Consider the following 7519-nt stretch of genomic DNA (forward strand, 5'->3'; position numbering starts at 1 on the left):
CAAGACAATGATCTTGCCAATCCTCATGTATTCCTCGGAGATTTGCGAACTCTTGGTCGGGTTCGATAAAAGAATGCTCCGAATAATTTCTGGCCCCCTACATGTGGACGGACCTTTCTCTAGCTTACATAACGACGAAATTTATCAGCAATACTATAACGGTGGGCTTAATCCATATCTATGGTATAAGGAGACGTGGCAAATCCTGCATCAGATGGAGCGATGGCGTAGCCAGGACCGCAGACAGCTCTTACGGATATTGAATTGGTGGACCTCGGTGCAAGGCCGGGATGTCGAGTTCCTTATTAAGACAGGCCTAGACCGAATACCGGTTGTTGCGTCGTTGATCATGACAATGATGATGAAATACTGCAAAATTTTATGTATCTAGGATAAGCAATAGGGTGGTATCCAGTCAATTTCCTAAGAATACGAAAATGTAATAGTAATATTTTTTGAGCTGATATGGAAATGGAGGGTATTTTGAGACCTAGTCACTGCATAGGGACATTTTCTTGATTTTTTTTCAGATTTTTCGGTTAGTCGTTTAATTGATTATATTGTAGTCCTATTTACAACGTCAACCTGTTTCAGAAAGTACTAACCTGGTACTCCACATACTAGGCGATTTTCATCTTTAGTATTAGGTTGTTGCACATGAAATGGCCGATTTGGTAATAAAAATTTGAAACGACTGTATAGCTTACAAAAATTTATTTAATTAATCAAAATAGGTGTCAGCCGATTCAAAGCACTTCTCCCAGTGAGATACAAGAGCATGTATGCCAGTTCGTAGAAGTCCACTTTTCGGGAGTTGATAAACTCGTCGAAGGCAATGATGATGGCCTCTTCATTCCTACTTTGTTTTTCCGCCAAAAGATGATCCAAATGCTTAAAAAAAGTGGTAGTCGGTTGGCGAAAGGTCCGGTGAATATGGTGGATGAGGCAGAGTCTCATACTGCAATTCGTTCAACTTTTGAACCGTCGTTCTTGAAACATGAGGTCGTACATTGTCGTGAAGGAATATCATATCATCTCTGTTGACTAATCTCGGCCGTTGAATACTAAATTGTTGGTGCATTTTGTCGAGTTTGGCACAGTATTTCTGTGGATTTATTGTTTCTCCAGGTGTCAAAAAAAGAATAGTGGATAACTCCAGCTGTAGACCACAAAACAGTTACCATTACCTTTTTCGGAAGAAGGTTCGGTTTCGGCATATGCTTTGGTGGCTCATCAGCATCTAGCCATTGTGCTGATCGGCGACGATTGTCGTATAATATCCACTTTTCATCACATGTCGCTATTCTGTGCAAAAAAGGATCACCTCTGGTGCGGAAGAATAAAACCTGCGAATTTTCATGTTTTGCTCCGTAAGGGCATGCGGAACCCATTTGTCGAGCTTTTTTACCTTTCCAAGTTGTTGCAAGTGCCGGGCAACTGTCGATTAGTGTACGCCCAGTTTCCCTGCAATGTTTCTCACAGACTAACGTGTGTCGGATTCGACTAGCAAAGGCAGCTCGTCGTTGTCAATTGATGGTCCTGGATGTCCGTGTGACTCACTTTGAAGGTTTACGTCACTTGACCAGAATTTTTCGAACCACCGCCGTGTGGTTTGTTCGCTTACCACATCAGCTCCAAATGCGCTGTTAATGTTCCTGGGCGTCTCCGATGCTTTACGACCGAGTTTCACCTCATACAGAAAAAGTATACGTTCTTGGCTCTTTCCCATCCTTTTTTCCTTTTTATTCACTGAAAACGATGATCAAAACTGAAATGACTCCTTGATTAAATGTAGGAGTGTTTATACTTCATTATCCGACACCAACAGCGCAACTGGTGGCTAACTTCACTTGATTACCAAATCGGCCATTTCGTGTGCAACAACCTAATAGTATCAGATGAGTTAGGTATTTAGCTCAAAAACAGGAATCCGTCGCGGAAAATTGATCCGGTCGGCCATCTATGTGATGGGACTCCCTCAATCCTAAAACATCTTTCACACATCTTTGCTGTAAACCTCAACATAGGATACATCCTGTCAACTCATTAACACAAGGAAAAGTAATTTGTTGACTTGAAACCTATGAGAGGTATTTTCCAGCTTTCAGAATAAATTTTTAATCTTGCAAATTACGGCACCCTCATATGACATAATGCATTACAGAAATATACGACGCGAAGTATCCTTGCCAGGGATATGCATATCTCCCAGCAGACTCAAGTACAGGCGGTGTAGCGAACTATCTAATCTCAAGCGACGTACAATTGCGCTAGACGAGCGGCTCAGAAGGTAGGTAGAACTAATCTGGAGGAAAAATAACACGTCCATAAGGAAGCCTGCATAAACCTCAGACTGACTAACAAAGCAAAAGCAAATGTGTTAAGGAACTCTATTCGGAAAGGTGCAATAGAATGACTCGGAGGTCATTCAGGGATTATTCTACCAGAGAGGGTTATTTACGGCTGTCAGAGACCTCTATATTTAACAGCGATTCCCGAACAATTATGAATACGATTATAAACGGGAAGTGGGCATGATTACGCGATTGGAATCATAATCATAGATTATGATTACGATTGGAATCATGTAATCGGAATCATGGAATCGTAATCATAATCACGGTAATATAAAATCATCACGAATCAGCTTACTTACTGGCTAGGTTAACCTTTTAATTAAAGTTGTGGATTGGTTGCAATGAGCAGAGGAACTAACAACTGGTTTGGTTCTTAGTTGAAATAATATTTTCGTGCAAACTCGCAACAGAAAAACTAATCGCTGTGTCTATCTCAGACATCAGATACAAGCATCGAACAGACAAATGCCTGCGCCAGATAATGTGTCAGTCTCAGACATCGAACAGACAAATTTCTGTGTTCTTCTTGGGCAACAGATGTCTGTGTCTAAATCGGGCAAATGTTTTCATCTGGATTGTACTTCGCGTCTCACATAGTAAGTACATATAACTGATTGCCATTTACTAAATACGCATATATATGTATGTGTGCTTTGGGAGCACTACACATCTTAAGAAATGCACATGAACTGAGTATGGTTTAAAAATAGGCAGCCATAAGAGTGTATTCTGTTTTCAAGACTGTATTAGATGCTACCCCATTCCCCATCTTGCTAATGATGACGATTGGCATCTTGGCAGAAAAGATAATAATAACAATAATCGTTGGTGCGACAATCCAATTGGATCAGGGCCTTGAAGTGTGTCAGAGCACTTCATCCAAGACCGTAACGGTACACTACAGTATTACAGTAGCCTGTAGGAAGCAATGTAGTCAGCATTACGCTCGCCCGAGATTATTACCCTGATTTGACTTAGGTACTCAATCACAGCTGAGTCGACTGTTATCCGACGTCAAATCACGATACAAATTCCACTGCCACCAGTGAGATTTGAACCGCGACCTTCCGTACGAAAGCACAGTACTCTAACCACTCAGCTATCCGGACAGACTATCCGGCAGAAAAGATGAAGAACGCAAATAACGCTACTTTAACACAGATGAAAAACGCCAAATCTATAAACAGATAGTAACCGCGATGGGAACGCCAAGAAACAGGTCGGTGGATATATCGCCAGATCCCCGTCAAGGAATTTTTGGGGAGAAAGCATGGAAGATCAATTATTATCTCGCCTAGGTTCCCACGGGCGTGGAGGCGTCCTCCACGCCTGCTAGGATCTCTATAGGTTTAAATTGGACACATTCCCCGATTGGTCAAACTGCGATAGAGTCCTAGCGGACCCAGACGACGGATTTTACTCGAGTCCGAGACTCGTGGACGGGGGGGGGAAGAATTAATTTATTTTCCTTTGACAGCAGACAGCCTTTTCTTTCTCAAAGCTTCTCCCAGCTGATGATATCCACAAGCGATCGTCTGTCTCAGACAAGCGACAGCGGAATTTAGTTTAAATCATTTTTTTTGTATGTATCGCTAGGGGAATCTTAGGAAAAACATAAATATAAAAAGAACGCCACAAAAAACGGCAGAGGATCGTTTTCTTCTTCGCTTTTTCTTATGCTCTCTTTTGCCCTTGTTTCACCTGCGCATTTTTTATCTCTTGTGGGTTGCACGCGTCCGCTAACGATATTTGCCGGAATAGAGGAAAGTCCCTCGGTAACTGCCGTGTCCATACGGATGCTGCCATTTTGGCGTAGGAGTAAATATGACGTCTAAACTTAACCACTTACTGACATAGCTAACGCTAGGTGACAGTGCGCCAAGTCAAGTGGTGTGTGAAATTATTTAGCAGAGCGACCTCTGCCTCTGGTGCTTTGCGTTCGGGAAATAGGACTAGATCAAGGTGGGCAATCGGATAGTATGTCGGCGGGATCTTCGGCAAGTACCGGGGCATGCTGGTACCAACTTAGGTTCGCCTATAAAACAAAGAAATGTACCAGCCCCTGCAATTTTTCAACGAAAAAAAAAACGACTTGCCGGAAGTTCTGGCGACTGCTACCCGGAATGCAATACCACGTAGCCACACAGTCTATGATCCCTTGAACCACCGCAACTATCAGGTCTATACAGACGCTCAAGTCTCGATTCTTCCCGTATCCCGGCATGATAATTTAATACCGCAATCATTGAAACTCGCGGCAGCAAATTCTCCGCTTTGTCACATGTTGCATAGGTCAAGATTCCCGCTATCGTCGATTTTCCAGTATCGCCGAAGCGTGGAAGAACGATGCAGTGCTTCAGAACTTAAGGACCAACTCCAAATACACATTTAGGGAGTTTCTTATCTGCAACATCTGGTATATACTGCAAGACCTCAGGCAAGGGAGCAAGGCCATATATTTCGGCCAACTTCCGAAAGGAAGCATTTCACTCGGTTAACGTTCTGGCGCACTCAGGCATTTGGACAACAAATCGGTCAGTCTTCGTAAATTATTTCTGGTCGTCCATGAACAAGAACATTAATTCTTGTGCCAGATATTGCATCCCATGCTAGAAGTGCAAGACTACAAAGCATGTGAGGAAAGACGTAGGAGTGTTTCCTCGGTCCACCAAGCGTTTACAGACAATTCACGTCGGCATTATTGGCCCTTTGCGAGACTCGCAGGGTTTTAGGTATTGCCTCACAATCATCGATAGGTTCACGCGAGGCCTGAGGCGATACCTCTGAAAGACATTACTGCACAATCTTGTGCTGAGACCTTCCGTCGAGAATGGATTCCACGCTTTGGTGTGCCGGCAATTATAATCACCGAGCAGGGAGTGTAGTTTGAGTCCTCGCTTTTCTCAGAGTTGGGCAAACTCCTCGGCTCCAAACACCACCGGATAACCGTGTACCACCCACAGTCCAAGAGGATCTTTGAAAGGTGGCGCAGGACGAAGACAGCTTTAATGGCCCAAGACTACCCTTCTTGATTGGAGGTCCTGTCACCCGTGCTACTTGGTCTGCGGACAACCAATTGGGAAGAATATGCTGCAAGTCCCGCGAAGCTGCTATATGGAGAGAACCTGAGACTACCAAGCGACCCTGTTCTCGGCATCAGGTCGGGACACAACACTGTCGTCACCACGTAAACCACGCGAAAACTGTGGCTGGCGTGCCCAGTGATCTCGAATCCTGTTCGCATGTCCTAATTAGGACGAACCCCCTCGGAGGCCGCTTCAGCCACCTTACAACCCCCTCGGAGGCCGCTTCAGCCACCTTACGAGGGCCCCTTCGAAGTCCTCGAGCGAAGCCCTCAATATTATAGCCTCAAGATCAGGAGCACGCTTAAGAGGGTCTCTTTGGTTCCACTAAAGCCTTTCTTCTAGGAAGAAAACGCAACCAGAAGGAGAGATGGGCGACGCGTCCATTTTGACTTGCGATAGTCGAGTTGTGAAAGCCGTGTGTCTGGTTCCTCGCTGAAACTTCCTTTATTTTCAGCTGGGGGTGGGGTGTTGTGACGGAGCAACCAACTTGTGTGTCGGACGCACGCAAGTGCGAATCGCAGTGGCTAGGACATTAGATTGACGAGAGCCAAAGAGGCTTTTCAGATCGGCGGTATAATAATAATAATCGTTGGCGCAACAATCCATATTGGATCAGGGCCTTGAAGTGTGTTAGAGCACTTCATTCAAGATCGAAACGGTACACTACAGTATTCTGTAGGAGGCAATGTGGTCAGCATTGCGCTCGCCCGAGATTATTACCCTGATTTGACTCAGGTACTCATTCACACTGCCACTGCCACTGCCACCAGTGAGATTTGAACCGCGACCTTCCGTACGACAGTCTTGTGCTCTAACCACTCAGCTATCCGGACACATAGGCGGTATGGGTGCCGTAAAGTCAGATTAAGCATTGATGCCATCAAATTGGTTGCTGGCTTTGGTGAAAATGCAATTCACGGAAAGAGTAGTACCAGGAAATACTGCGCGGTGGTCACCTTGAACGTGAGGAATGCATTAAATTCGATCAATTGGAATCTTATACGAAAGGCTCTCACGATGATTGGTGATACCACCTACCTCGCTTCTATTGTCGATAGCTACTTGCGAGAAAGAATGCTCTGGTATGACGCTGATGATGGATCAAAGGAGTACATTGTCTCCGCTGGTATCTCACAGGATTCTGTACTGGGCCTACTACTGTAGAATATCATGTACAATGATGTACTTAATCTTCCAGTTCTGGCGGAGGCCATGGTGATGCGTTACGTCAATGACGGGTCGCGAAACATTTCGAAGATGCTGAGTTGCATTCAAGCGAAGCAATCAGTGTTGTTAAGGCTTGATGAGAAAGCGCTGCACTGGCACTTGGTGACGGAAAAGCGGAAGCGGTCCTCACCACCAAGTGCAGTAAGAGAAACTACACCCATATTAGAATTGTGAATCATATCATCACTTTCAAGTCGACCATCAAATACTTTGGAGTGATGATAGATGCAAAACTCATATATAGAGTATACTTGTGAGAAACCATCCAGTACGAGTATTGCTAGAGCTAAATGCTGTAGGTCCATGGCATATTTGCGGCCTGCTCATAACCAGGATGGTGAATTCCATCATGCACATCATATTTTATGTAACGCACATTAACTGAGGGGTGTCTACAGAAGAACAGCTCTAAGAGTGTGTTCTGTCTAAAGGCCCGTGTCAGATGAAGCGGCATTCGTCATTCTGGGAATGATGCCAATTGGCAACTTGGCAAATAAAATGGCGATCATGTATAACGCCAGGTGCATCTCTCCCTTATCGGAAGTGAGAAAAGCTAAAAGGGACAGATCTTTTGGTGGAGGCAACAACGACGAGACTACTCAAAAAAGGACGTTGGATGTAGATTGATCCCTCCATCGGGGAGTGGTTGGAGAGGAAGCTTGGGGAATCAATTATAATTTCATCCAGTTTCTCGTCGGCCATGGGGGATACTGTCATCATCATTATCATCAACGGCGCAACAACATTGCCCTTATAGACTTTCCGGGTGGGATTATCCTCATCCATATGGATTATGTGACCCGCCCACCGTAACCTATTGAGCCGGATTTTATCCACAAACGGGCAGTC

Source organism: Hermetia illucens, chromosome 1, assembly GCF_905115235.1.
Source record: "Hermetia illucens chromosome 1, iHerIll2.2.curated.20191125, whole genome shotgun sequence".
Taxonomy (NCBI): Eukaryota; Metazoa; Arthropoda; class Insecta; order Diptera; family Stratiomyidae; genus Hermetia; species Hermetia illucens.